Raw genomic sequence first — 13,142 nt, 5'->3', positions numbered from 1 at the left:
TCCTTCTAAGGAGTTCCCACTCTTCACAGTGTGAGGAAACTGTATTTGGAAGCGTTAGCACGGGCAAAAAAAGATTGTATATTAAGATTGTGATGGCTCCTAGTTGCCGATGGTTCTGAAAACAAGATATGCTCGGAAAGGCAATTGGAAGAATGCACTATAGAATGAAGAAATTTGACGGACTCATTTTTGCGGCGGTATGAGAGTGCACTTAGTTTTAGAGAAGACATTTGCAGATTAGGGTGAAAAATGGAAGTCGCACCGGCGACCAAAAAAATATTACAGCTTTCCGTTGTACACACTCCATTGAACACATTCGATTTGATCAATTTCACTGTTTTTATACGAGTTCCCGACATTTTACCCATATTCAAGAATAGGCCAGATTCAAGATTTGTACATCAGCAGCTTGGCATCTTTAGGCGCTGCTCTAGTTGTGCGCCTGAGGTAACCGACCTTCTTAAGAGCTTTAGCAGTAATGTAAACGATGTGCTTTCACCATGATATATCCTGAATAAAATGACACCAAGATATTTATATTCATGTTCTCTATGCAGTGGTGAATAGCCTTAATACGAAGTTCTCAGGTGATTGGTGTCTTAACAAGACAACTGTTTTGCTGAAGTTGATATTCATCTGCTATGATATTCACCAGTCGCTGAACACACAAAAAATCTCATTAAGAAGGACGTGATCATAGGAAGTGTTAATAGTGTGGTACAATATAGAATCATCGTCATATAAACGGATCTTGAGGCTATATTAGCAGGAAAATTATTAATATACAGTAAAGTTAACAAAGGGCCACACACGGAGCCTTGAGGAACTCCCGAGGTTACAGCAGCTACAGAAGAATAAACGGAATCGAAGCGAACAGATTGGAAGCGGTGTGAGAGGAAATCGGCAATCCAAATAACCAATTTAGAATTTCTGAGATTGACTTTCAGCTTGCATAACTATTTAGAGTGGAGAACCGTATCAAAGGCTTTTCAGAAGTTGGTGAATATGGCATCGATTTGGTTGCCGGCATCAATATTAGGAAAAAGTCCATGTGCAAATTCAGTTAACTGGGTCACTGTACTAAATTTCCTACGAAAGCCGTTGAGCCCTAGAAAAAAAATTGCTTGTTTCAAGAAACTGCATGATATGTTTATAAATTATGCGTTCTAAAATCTTACATGAGTGTGCTGGTAAAGAGATGGGCTTATAGTTAGAAGGAATGTTCTTGGTGCCGGATTTAGAGTGCAAGTGCAGTGGCGAGCTTCCATGAGGAGGGGACGATGCCGGTCGAAAGATATTCTTTTTAATTATTGAGAGATATCGATATGACCAAAGGGAATAAAGTACAAGAAAAGCGTTTGGAATATCATCCTGCCCAGTGCATTTTTTGTTTCAAGACGTAAGATGAGGAAGTGAACGATCGTAATTAATAAGAATGAAAAATGAAATCGTGTCGTTATCACACGCAAAAACATATTGAAAGTAAATATTAAATGCATTAGATTTCTGAGAAGGGTAAGTGAAAATTTCATGAATAAGAAAGGAGATGGGTGATGAGTTTTGGGTAGAATTGAGCTCCAAAATTTACGAGGGTTGTTTCTTAGCAGCCGTTCTAGTTCATGGTGGAAGTAGAAGTCTGTAGCAAAGTGCATTTTCTTACGGAGCTTATTTTTCGCAGCTTGAAAGCGAGCATTTGCGTAAGGGTTACTTTTGCATATCATGATCCTCAGCCGAGACACACGGCGTGACATGTGCAAAACCGCACGATTGATCCAAGGAAGAGTAGGATTTCTTTTCTTTGTTTTAACCAGAACAAATCGTTCAGTGCATAGTTTAACAACATTTAAAAAATAATCAACAAGTTCATTAGCATCGCCGCCGTCGCGACTAAGTGCGCGAAAGGAGTCGAAACATTTAGCCAGTTTCTCGATTATGGAGTTGTCGTCAGCGTAATAGAAATCAATAAATGACGTCAAGGTGTACTGCGGTCTACTAGAGAAGCGGGACATGGTGAGAAGTGTCCTATGGTCCTAAAAGTCATCAACAACCTCCCACTGAAAGGTGGTCTCTGTTAGGTTGGGGATTAGGAAAATCAAGTCTAGCGGTGAATCTAATCTGGTGGGGGACGTAACTATTTGAGTGAATCCAAGAAACAACGATAGATATATCAACTCATTTGCTATAGAAGCGTCACCACAAGAATGAGACATCGAGGGCCAGTGATTGCCAGGCACATTGAAATCAACCATGAAGATGATGTTTGACACCGAAAAGCTGTGTATGAACTGGCTAACAGAGTGCAAAACATCAAGAAAGGTTCCACGGGGACGGTAAAAAACGCGAATAATAATAGTCTGTATTTCTAAATAAAGCTTGCACCGAATTGACTCAGTGTTGTAGGGCGTAGGTAATATAGAAAATTTAAGAAATGGACGAAGAAGTAAGGCTACACCACCGCCTCTGCCTCCTTGCCGGTCAGCACGTACCGTAGCGTAAAAAGGTGGGATAAATTCAGTCATAAATTTCAGTATTTAGCCAGGTTCCAGTTATTGCCGATTATTGCAGTTATTGCCGACACAAGCGTAAGAATATCCGGGAATTTGTTTGATATGCTTCTAGCACTAAGACAAAGGACAACGAGACTGGTTGGTGAATTAGGTAGCCGTCTAGAGATAACGAAGAAAGTTGAACAGATGCGGTCACATCATTGCAGAGTCCCGTTTCAGGCTACTCGAAGCTACATCCCATATGTACCTGACACTGTTGATAAAGGCGTGGTCATACCGAAGCTTTACTTTGGGACCATTCTCACGAATCGAGGAAGATGCATTCCACATTTTCTTTCGGAGGGTTCGCGCACTCGCAGAGAATCCACAGTGATGTAATAATCGTTCCCTTTATGTTTCAAGAGATTCTTCAAGACAAGCATCTTCTTAATGAAACCGGCCTAGGATCCGAAGTATGACAGGTCGCGTACGTCCATTACAGGGTCTGCCGCTGTGATAACAACGCTCAACGCGTGGAAATTCTATGCGAGTGCTTCAATAAGAAAGTTGGAAATTTTGGACCATAACGCGCTGCCATCTTCGTTAGGACTCTGGTGAACCGCCTCGACCGATCCTCAAAGTCTTGATTCTTGACGACCAAGTTGGATATTGTTTTTTCTAACAAAGTAATGTCCGAACGCACGTTAGAGCACAAGGACTCAGAGCCAGAAGGGTATGCAGACGATTCCAGTGATGAGACACGAGCCTCAAGTGTATCGAGGCGAGCGTTAAGAAATTTCTTAATATCTGCAATGTCACTAGCGATGTAGTTTGGACCAGCAAGTAGTTGCGAAAGCTGACAAAGAAAATCCGCCACTTCTCGGAGTGGAAGACAAATCAGGGCTTGAACGCGATGCCCGCCTCCAATTGAGCGGCTTGTTTTTAGACGAGTTAGCTCATGGTGTTGTTTTAGGGGATGGGAAAGGGGGGAGGGGGGAGGCAGGATTTCAAGCTGTAACACAGCCCATTCACTCAGCGAATGTTTCGGCACTGAGAAACTGGCACAGAGGTTGGCAGGGTGTTGAACGTCTTAAATTAAAAAAAAAAAAAGGTTTGGTTTACGGGAATCCTTTCCGTGAATCAAAATAACCTAAACCTTTTTTCCTTTTTTATAATGCGTTTCCAGGAAAGGAAAGGCGCTGTTTCTGCCACATATCTTAGTGAACACCTGAACCGTGTACGCGAGACCACTGCAGCCACATTGCATCGCACTGCAAATTATATTAGGTGCGAGAGTACATAGATCTCAAAAACACCACTGAACGTTGTTAAATGTCAATGAAACTGATTTGAAGTAAAACAAAATTTTGCGAGTTGTTATCAATATCAATAACCGAAGATCGCAACTTTTACATAAGATGAAATTCAGCGCTACGAACTCATCGTTACATTAAGCCAAGCTTTCGTTATTCCCCTTAGATTCGTTCCTTAGGCAATTAAATAAACTAACATCATCATCATCATCATCAGCCTGATTATACCCACTGCAGGGCGAAGGCCTCTCCCATATTTCTCCACTTAACCCGGTTCTGTGCTAGCTGCATCCAGTTGACCCCTGCGAACTTCTTAATCTCATCCGCCCACCTAACTTTCTGCCGCCCCCTGCTACGCTTTCCTTCCCTTGGAATCTAGTTTGTTACCCTTAGCGACCATCGGTTATCCTCTCTTCGCACTACATGTCCTGCCCATGTCCATTTCTTCTTCTTAATTTCTACTAGAATGTCGGTAACTTGAGTTATTTCTCTGACCCACTCTGCACGCTTTCTATCTCTTAATGTTACCCCTACCATTTTTCGTTCCATAGCCCTCTGGGTTGTCCTCAACTTAAGTAGAACTCTCTTGGTTAGCCTCCACGTTTCAGCCCCATAGGTGAGTACAGGCAAGATGCAACTGTTGTATACTTTCCTCTTGAGCGATACCGGTAAGCTGCTAGTCATAATCTGCGTGTGCTTGCCAAATGCGCTCCATCCTAATCGTATTCTTCTTCTTATTTCCTTTTCGTGGTCCGGATCTGCGGTTACTACCTGTCCTAAGTAGACATATTCGCCTACTACTTCCAGTATTTCGCTACCTAATGTAAACTGCTGTTCCTTCCCGAGGCTGCTGAACATTACCTTAGTCTTCTGCATATTGATTTTCAAGCCTACGTTTCTACTTTTCCTGTCTAGGTCATCAATCATTATTTGCAGTTCATCCCCTGAGTTGCTTAGCAAGTCAATGTCATCAGCAAATCGCAGATTACTGAGGTATTCTCCATCTACCCTTATCCCTAACTGCTCCCATTCCAAGTCTCTGAATACTTCCTCTAAACAAGCTGTGAATAGTACTGGGGAGATTGTGTCTCCTTGCCTAACACCTTTCTTTATGGGAATTTTGTTACTTTCTTTATGCAGAACTATGGTTGCTGTGCAGTCACTGTATATCTTCCAGCACTTTCACGTACGGCTCGTCTACCCCCTGATTTCGCAATGCCTGCATCACCGCCGAGGTTTCAACTGAGTCAAATGCTTTTTCGTAATCAATGAATGCTATGTATAAGGGCTGGTTATATTCCGAGCATTTTTCTATCGCCTGATTGATGGTATGGATATGATCGATAGTAGAGTACCGTTTCCGAAACCCTGCTTGATCCTTTGCTTGATTGCAGTCTAAGGTTGTCCTGATTCTATTAGCGATTACCTTAGTAAATACCTTATATGTAACAGACAGTAAGCTGATTGGTCTGTAATTTTTAAGGTCCTTAGAGTCCCCTTTCTTGTGAATGAGGATAATGTTTGCATTCTTCCATGGTTCCGGTACCGTCGATGACACCAGGCACTGCGTATACAGGGTGGCCAGTTTTTCTAGCACGATATCCCCCCCCGTCCTTCAGCAAATCTGTAGTTATCTGATCCTCTCCAGCTGATTTCCCCCTTTTCATAGTTTCTAGTGCTTTCTTGATCTCGTCCTTCGTCACTGTAGGAACGTCTGATTGTTTTTCCCTACCACCAATCTCATTACGGTCCTGACTATTATTGCTACTGTAGAGAGCTGTATAGAACTCCTCGGCTACTTTGATTATCTTTTCCATATTAGTGATGACGTTGCCCGCCTTGTCCCTTATCGCATACATCTGGTTTTTGCCTATGCCCAATTTCTTCTTTACCGCTTTAAGGCTTCCCCCGTTCTTTACAGCATGCTCAATTTTCTCCATGTTATACTTCCTTATATCGGCCACCTTGCGCTTATTGATTAGCTTTGATATCTCGGCTAATTCGATCTGGTCTGTTGGATTGGAAGCTTTCATACTCTGGCGTTTCTTAATCAAATCTTTCGTCTCCTTAGACAGCTTACCGGTATCCTCTCTAACTATCCTACCGCCTACTTCTACCGCGCACTCAGTAATGACATCTCTGAAATTAGTGTTCCTTGCCTCTAGGGTAATGTCGTCATCCTCAGTTAGACCTGAAAACCTATTCTGTAGCGAGATCCTGAACTCTTCTGCCCTCCCCCTCACCGCTAATTCGTTGATGGGTTTCTTTCTTACTAATCTGTTGCGTTCCTTCTTCAGATTTAGGCTAATTCGGGACCTCACCATCCTGTGGTCACTGCATCGCACTTTCCCGATTACCTCTACATCTTGCATAATGGCGGAGGTTGAACACATTATGAAGTCGATTTCATTTTTAGTCTCTCCGTTAGGACTTTTCCATGTCCATTTCCGGTTCTTCCGTTTGCTGAAGAAGGTATTCATGATTCGTAAGTTATTGCGCTCTGCAAACTCAACTAGTAACTCCCCCCTGCTATTCCTAGAACCAATGCCATAATCACCTACTGCCCTATCTCCTGCCTGTTTTTTCCCTACCTTGGCATTGAAATCGCCCATTAGTACAGTATACTGCGTCTTTACTTTTCGCATTGCCGATTCCACATCTTCATAGAAGCTCTCAACTGCCTGGTCGTCATAACTACATGTAGGTGCATAGGCCTGCACAACCTTCAGTTTATACCGCTTATTAAGCCTAATTACGATGCCTGCAACCCTCTCATTAATACTATAGAATTCATCTATATTACCCGCTATATACTTATTGACAAGGAAACCTGCTCCTAGTTGTCTCCTCTCTGGTAAGCCTCGATAACACAGTACATGCCCATCCTTCAGTATAGTATATGGCTCATTCGGCCTCCTAACCTCACTAAGCCCTATGACTAACAATCATAAACTAACAATTAGTCCCTAAAAGGCTGAATTCGCGCTTGCTTTCAATGGCTCAGAGCAATCGCGTACGCCATTTTGGGTCTTTGAAAGTGTGTACGAAGCATCTAATGATAATAAAAATTATATTGCGATATGGAAAGTGAAATGGGAAAGTCATCAAAGGAAGGAGATGTTCGTCCCCAATTTATTCTTCTCGCGCCTGATTAATATCTGCTACGCTCCCGCGTATCTCGTCCACGTTCAAATGAGAATTGGAATGCAAATTTGTTCGAGAATAAATGTAAATAATTCCCCTAATACCCGCGCAATTTACATTTTTCTGTGCTCACTCAACCTCGCCAAATAACGACAAAATACACAGAGTTCATTAATTGCTCTTTCAGCCAAATCGCAGACTGCGCCGCTCGATGGAAGCCGTCCGCTATTGACTAATTTTTATTAGGACACTCTATCTTGTTTGTTACTGCGACGATTGAGGCGGGATATGGGAGCAAAACTAAAGATATATGTGCGAAACCTACACGAACCACTACAATTTGCTTGTTTATGTATTTAAAAAAAAAAAAAGAAACCTCCGTCTATCTCTGGGGAAAAGAAAACATCAGAAGGAAAGATAATACATTACCCTAGCTTTAAGCATACCGCAAGTAATACCGAGAAGTTCATAAAATTGCCTAAACTACCACTCATACTAATGTAGCAGTTCCTTCACTGCTGGGTGGATTTGCGGATAGCTGAATGGATTTCATTATCTCTCCCTGTTAATTTTATAGAAGAAAACAGACTAGAAATATTGGCAGGCTTAGAAAGAGCCTTAGAAAAGAAATTAGCCTGAAGAAGTCATCGATAATCATGCAGAAAAATATCAATTCACATCACAGCAGTAACCTCGTATGAGCAATACCATTTATAGTACGAATGTTTGGTTTTACTGTTTGGATATTAGGAGTACTTTTTCAGAGTTTACTTGAAAAGAAATATTCGGGTTTTGCAACGAATATGTTTCTACGAATGAAGTGCCATTTTTCACAGTGATATATAGTGTAGTCCAGAACGAACTTTTTGTTAAAAAGGGATCCACCTAAGAGTGATATTTTCTTTTTTGCCTGGTTAGAAGTTAAGCTGGTATTCCAACCAGCGGATGGAGAACAGCGTACCATCCTTTTTTTTTTTTTTTCAAAGCACTTTGCATAAAGCTGCTTTAAGTAACAGCGCATAAATTGTTTTTTATCTTCAGTATACGCACCGATGTCGTACAGATTCGTTCTTCCATGATTGCGCGTCAACAACAACAACCACAACAATAAAAAAAGTTGAAGGTGTATGATGAAACCGCCAAAGAAAAACAGAGACGAAAGTAGAACGTTACTGGGCGGTCCTATTGTTTTTCGGTTTCTGCGCTGTGTCCTACGGAGGTTCTACAAGGCATTAATTGTGGCTGCAGAAGTGGAACAGCTGCTGAACTGCTAAGGCAGACACCAGACATTTACCGACGGTCGAAAACTTGTGCGCAAACGAGTAACGGATAGTGTATCAAATTTCTGTTATCGCCTCCTGGCTTGTCTGCGCGCATTTAAACAACCATTTTGTCTAGAACACCTCATAAGCTAATCTAAAACGCGAAGTAAATCATGCAGTTAATAACTGATAAATATTTGCGAGCAGAAAATTTTTTTGAAACTGCTGAAAAAAACATGCGTGACAAATTTATTTCAAATTTGCTGCTTATTTACGCCTCGAAAGCATAAACGAAATGCAACAGAAAGTCCAACACGCTTGCTTGGGTGCATACGTAATATTTATGCTATTATTCCACGACTGAAATATAAATACTTGCCATTAAAGAGAAGTTTTGAACCGTTGTCTAGAACATTCAAAAATCTGGAGGAGGCTTAAGGTGCACCTCTAAATGCGTACACGACAGCGCTAACGGCTCGCGTCCCATTGCGGAGCCCTGTTAGCGTACGCAAACATTGCTTCACGCGTTATCACTAAACATTTAACTTGTGCCTCCATTATCTTATCCTCATTATCTCACTATCACACCAACATGCAGTCGTAATCAAGCTGCCACACTATGCGAAGCACCACTTGCTTTATCCAATCTGTACGAACGGGTTTACGCGGCCTACGAGTAGCCTATCTGACTTCTGATTCAAGGCTCCCGACGGGGAAGATGCCTGTCTCAAATGAGCAGGGTCTGCCATATGAAGGGGGATCGAGACATAATGCTACTCGCCCACCTGTCAGCGCCCGGTAGTGTAACCAACCAACTACCACTTCCAGAGCACTGTTCGAGAATTCGCGTTCAAAACGCCAACATCGCTGACACAGGACTTTATGGAAAACAAGGCGTTTAGCTGTCGCGTTAAACATGCAAAGAACGCTACTTCACTTGTCGAGAGGAGCTGCAGAAGCTGTGTTATTGTTTTCCCTTTGAATATTTACTATGCTATTGCACAAGGGAGAAACAAAATAGATCCCCTGCCGGTAAACATCTGAGTTTAAAGATCCATTAAGCTAAAATTACTTGGTTCGTGCGTTTTGAAGACTGTGCGGGCGCTTGTCGTCACCTCTTTGTCGTTTCCGCCACCTAAAGCGATGACTCGTGTTTTCGGTGTAAGGCCAAGCACACGGTAAATTGAGAAAATAGCAGTGCTATGCAGAAAATTAGTGCACATTCAGGCTGTAGTCTGGTGCTGACACGATTTATGAGTTAAGTAGAAGTCTGGGAGAGTGCGTTTGACTATCAATTTTGTGAAGGTAAACTCGGAAAAGCACACGAAAATAACGGCACGGTGTGATATGTGCACTGAAGATAGAAGCGACTTGGGCCGGCTATGCTGTGAGGCTGCCCTGCGAGGCTACGCTGTGTGCCGACGGTTGGCGGCGAAGATTTGAGAAGAGTGAGAGGATATGATAAAGCTGAAGGCGATAAATGATTAGTAACAAAAACGCTTTTGCTGAACGCGATCATTGAAATATGTTTTGTGATAATAGCGATTCTTGTTCAAAGCTATTAGTACAGAAAATCGAAAATGAAGAAAAGAAAAAAACAACAAATAAAACAGAAGAACCACCTTGCATAAATTAGAAAAAAAAATTCAAAACTCATTCTCGCAGTCGTCGTCAGTATAACGACGGAGCGGAGAAATACCATTGCTATCACCTTTCGCCCACTTCAGTGCAATGGATCCATCTTTCTTCGCTTCGTAGCGCTTATGCATGACTCCATGACAACGTCCTTTCATGCAGCGGATAAGAGGCGACAGTTAATTAGCGCTATATATTGGCCTACTAAGAGTGCCGAGGACACACTAGCCGACCATTTTCAAGAAGCCTGAAAACCTTAAAACGTACAAATACAATAAATTATGCGACGCTACCACTGTAACGACCAGCCCCTGGCTCCCGCAAGTACTGTTCTGCGCGTCAGCGTGAAACTCCACATTCTAAAACAAACCAAGCACCACTACAGCGATGATTCCTTTTAGCTGACAGGATCTTTGACGTCCCGGATGCGACGTCTTTTGGTGATGATTCTCATTGGTCGAAAGCGTCATATGTTCTGCCAAAACCCTCGCAAAAAAAAAAAAAAAATCGTGGGCATTAAGCAACTAAATTAATTATTTGCACTATAAGAATGGCTAATCAAAGCAGAGTTGTGACCAACTTGAGGGCTTGTGTCGTGAATGTTTGTCTCACTGGTGTAGCGAGGGTCACTTGCTCACTTCTTTTTGTCTTGCTCCTACAGCCGAACCAAAATGTGCAAGGAAGTAGGAGTCATTGTGCGCTAGTTCCCAGGGTGCCATAGCATAAAAAAACTCAATCTTTGGGAAGCCGTGTTTGTCAGCTCAGACCCAGCCGCCTGAGCCCTGACCATGGAGCGCTCCGCTCTAGTCGCCGCCACTCCCGTACTGATGGCCATCTAGCACGGCACAATATACGCGCGCTTTTGATGAAATACTGTTTTTCTATTCATCCATCCATACGAAATATCAGGAAGTGAAAGAAAAAAGTCTGCCATTTCCTCTGCACCAATCCGATCGACCGTCCCTTAATTTGGTTTTTGTTTGCTTTAAGGCAAAACAAGCTCTTTATTCTGACAACGTTTTGCCTTTTTCTGACATTAGAGAGACTCCGAGATCATTTTGTTATTTTGTTTAAATCTCAGTTCATCGGGAGCCGCTTAGCTCCCACATGAATTAAGTGAATAAAGTTTTCTAAAGCTCTAGCAAGAGACTGCACAGCGCGCGCAAAAGCTATTCGCGCCAAAGGATTCGTTTCATCCCAAAGGCTCATGTACTAGTATCCCCATCATTTTCAAGAGAAAATTGCCTTTAGGTCCTGATGCAAGAGAAAGCAAAAAATTCGGCGACTTGCTACCGGCACATGCGCTGAAAATTGTGCATCTGGGCATGAGGTACTGTTCATCCTAGCGGAACACTTCCGCGAGAATCCTTTTGAAGCGCGTCCCGGCAGATGGCGACGGGTGAGGTGACGTCGAAGGATAATGGGAGAAATTGTTTGGAAAGGTGCCCTGGGAGGAAAGGAGAGCAAGTGATTCGTGCCCAAGCTAAAAGGAAAAATAAATTGATGACAGGTAGTTCTGCAACAACGAAGCATGCACACTCTGGCGTGTTTTTGAAATTTCAAAACATTTATAGAAGACAAAAGTGGAGGCATATGAGTGCCTGTTACGGCACAATGTGGCACCAAGATGGCAATATTGAAAGAGCCGTTGAGTTATAGCCGTGCTGGCGAGATCTTTTTTCTTGCTTTAATATTGGCAATTTCTGGTGCTTACTTAAAATGTGTGGCGGCGAGAATATCGAAGACTGCAGTACAGTGGTGTTCTAGCTGCTTGAGCGTTCGCCTCGTAGAGGTAGAGAGTGCAACAACAGTTCCCACGCCACACGGCTTGTTTAGAGCCCTGTCCCCGAGGACGTGCGACGCCAGTAAACCTCAAACCTTTGTGCGTGACAGGAAAGTGTCACTCTAAACCTGAGAACACTATATTACATGTTGGTTAAGTGTCATAATATGTTGTATAAGTTATAATTTTCATTTCGAAATATATGAAAAGCTTGTACCGGCCTTTTTTTGTAATGTGTACGAAAGTACCATATTGCAAGATCCAAATGATTCTCAAAGCTCACCCGGCTCGTTTTATGTTGAGCTGCCACGTTTCGCGTTGTTGTGATGCTGTCCAACATTTTTAACAATTTTTGTGTCTCCACTATGCTTAGACACTTCTATGCACTGAAGAGCGCACCTGCATAAAGTTTAGGCCCCGATTGGGACAGGTAACATTAAGAAGGCTCGTTATGGGCTTACGCTAGATACTGGTCCTGAACAACGTGTTCGGCGTAGATAGTAGCTTGGTTAAGCGATAGGTTACTGCGTTTGTTTAGTAGTTTCGAAGAAAAAGGTGATAAACAGTGAAAGCAGTTAGAGGTGAAATATGTAGTCTGGTCAGAATAGGGTCCGTTTTATGAGCCGGTGCTGGGAGTACCTTTTGGACTAGGTTGTATCGAGTGTTTACCATGAAAATGGGGAATGTCTTCGGACTAGGGGAGGTGCTGCCGGAAAGCAATACGGGAAGAAGTAAATAGACGTTTGATATATAAAATGGCAGCCCTGTGCTCGATATTGTCACGCTGTTCTTGAAGAAAAATCGTGCCCATACAACGTCACCTCAGCGCGACCGGAACTTGTTTTAATATCTCTGTAATCACATTCGCTAGGCATCGTAACAGCTGCAGGCTTTCTCACGCCACCACGAATCAAATTCTGAAATCGACCGCGGACAGGTTGGCAAGGAATTGTTTTCCGCTCCTCAACAACATATTCTACCACTGTATGCGCTCCAAGCCAATAAAAGAGAAGCATCATTTTAGCCTTGCTGGTTCCAGCAATTTCTATTTCCCTATTTAACTCCCGCCAGGATGGCGCAGTGGTTACGGTCCTTGGCTACTGTTTCCAAGGATGCGGGATCGAATCCCAGCTCCGGCGGCCGCTTTTCTACGGAGGCGATAAGCAAGGCGCCCGCGTGCTTTGCGATGTCACTCACGTTAAAGAACCCCAGGTGGTCGAAATCTTCGGAGCCCTCCGCTACGGCGTCTCTCATAGCCTGAATTGCGTTGGGACGCTAAAACCCCACAAACCAAACCAAACAAAACCAACCTATTTAACGCCATAAGAATAAAAGGGCTGTTCTCAACTAAATTCGACGTTGCCCTTGTGAGCGAAAAAATACGGTCTTGGTTATGGTAGGTACAAGCAGCTCACACGGCCGACCGCTGATTGGCCGGATGGGTTATGCGACGTCACGTGTCCATGTGACATGGTCGATTCGGCAGGAACTACAAACTCGGGCATCTAATTCCAGATGG

This window comes from Amblyomma maculatum, chromosome 6 (assembly GCF_055883805.1).
Source record: "Amblyomma maculatum isolate TAMU_Amacu chromosome 6, ASM5588380v1, whole genome shotgun sequence".
Classification (NCBI taxonomy): Eukaryota; Metazoa; Arthropoda; class Arachnida; order Ixodida; family Ixodidae; genus Amblyomma; species Amblyomma maculatum.
The sequence above is the reverse complement of the archived record's forward strand: the minus strand, read 5'-3'. Positions refer to the sequence as shown.